This window comes from Quercus suber, unplaced genomic scaffold (genome assembly GCF_002906115.3).
Source record: "Quercus suber isolate HL8 unplaced genomic scaffold, Cork oak 2.0 scaffold_48, whole genome shotgun sequence".
NCBI lineage: Eukaryota > Viridiplantae > Streptophyta > Magnoliopsida > Fagales > Fagaceae > Quercus > Quercus suber.
Genome location: NW_027069513.1, coordinates 302,532 through 304,211, shown reverse-complemented (window position 1 = coordinate 304,211; position 1,680 = coordinate 302,532). Strand labels below are relative to the sequence as shown.

Below are 1,680 nucleotides of genomic sequence, written 5' to 3'. Positions count from 1 at the left end.
AAAAAAAAAAAAAAAAAAACACTGTTTTTCAGTGAAGAAATTGGAGAGCAATAGCCAATAAGCATCAGAATTGCATTAACACTGTTTCTCTCACCATTTAATCCTCATCTCTGCTAGAAAGTATCAGTATTTAGGAGTTAAGTTTTTAATTGTCAATTTCTCATACAAGTGTTGTGCACATTAACAAATATATCAACAAACACCATATAACCAGTGGGGATGAAGTTGATTCTTTTTCCTCTGTAGATTTTGATCGAGATTAAGTCTTTCAAACATCGAAAACTCGTAGAATGTCTTAAATTTTCTTTTGAGTACATCTTATAAAACAAAACTTATCCTTTCAAAACTGTCCAATCCCAGGAAAAAAAAACCAAACCCACCGAGAGATCCACTTTACAAAATCATATCTTAAACAGTCTCTCAAAAGCAATTTTAAAATACCCAAAAAAAAAAAAACAAAGAAATATGACCTCCTGACCTTACGTTGATAAGCAGAGTGTTTATGCCATGACTATTGATGGACATATGTTAATACCTGATTGTTTCCATGACTATTGATGGATATATCTACTGTTTTTGCAACTCTATGTATATGTATCATAAAAATTGTTTCCCTCTGACATATGAATCCAGTTTTAGTACAAACACTAGACTCAACACTTTGGATCTTTACATGATTTGGATACCCAAATCCGTTATTAGGAACTAGACTCAACACTTTCTTAGTTTCTTTCTAAAAATTTAACGGCCCTCTACCACATTGTTACTTCACATTAGACAAAACCAAAAGTAACCCAATATGAGAAATAGATTATTGACCACCAAAATTATCACATCTCTAGATAGATTGAAATTTGCTAGTATTTTAGTGAAATCTGCATTGAGAAATAGTAGAAAGATAGAAATATGCTAGGATTTTGGCAAACTCTGCAAGCATTTGATACCACTCATATGGCGTTTGGTACAAGATAATGTTTTAGGATTCTTAAGAATGTTTAAAGATTCTCATGTTTGGTTGCAAATCATGTTAGGGAATCAGATGCCAGGAGAATCTGGATTCCCCTCTTAAACCCCTTTAGTAGGAATGTGGATTCCCTTTAAAACATGTGGGAATCCAGATTTCCAAACTTAAAGAAAATTTTATTTTTTTATAAATTGTCAATTTTAACCATTTTTTTAAATGACTTGGTAGTTCACATTCAAATCTAAGGATAGAATGGGAAAAATAAATAATTCATTTAAAATTCCGGGGAATAAACCAAACATAAGAATAGCTACATTCTTAGGAATCTGGATGCCAAGAGTAATGTGGATTCCCCCGTACCAAACGTCACATCAATGGCTAACCTATTTGTTAGCTACTAGCTTTTTTTATTGTTTTTGTTTTTATATAATTACTAGTCGCAGACCCGCGCGTTGCGCGTGATTATTTTTTATGGTGATCTCATTATTATTATTATTATTATTTTGTAATTTGAACTAATTTAATGAAAAGTAATGCATTTCATAATCATATTTATCACAAAATAATTTTTTATTATTGTAGAATTGTTTTATTTAAAATTTGAAACCTTAATTCTACCATAGTTGGTTGACTAATTTTTACATCTCTAAGTCAATTAAACATGTTTTGCATGCTACATGTAAACCTTCTTTTCCATAAGGGTTGAAATAATGTGC

The 1,680-nt window shown here is 30.8% G+C and overlaps 1 pseudogene; it reads left to right on the top strand.

Moving 5' to 3' along the window:
• The first annotated feature begins 951 nt into the window (after window positions 1–951).
• LOC136066830 (uncharacterized) overlaps window positions 952–1,680 on the top strand; it is a 4,132-nt pseudogene continuing 3,403 nt past the window's right edge.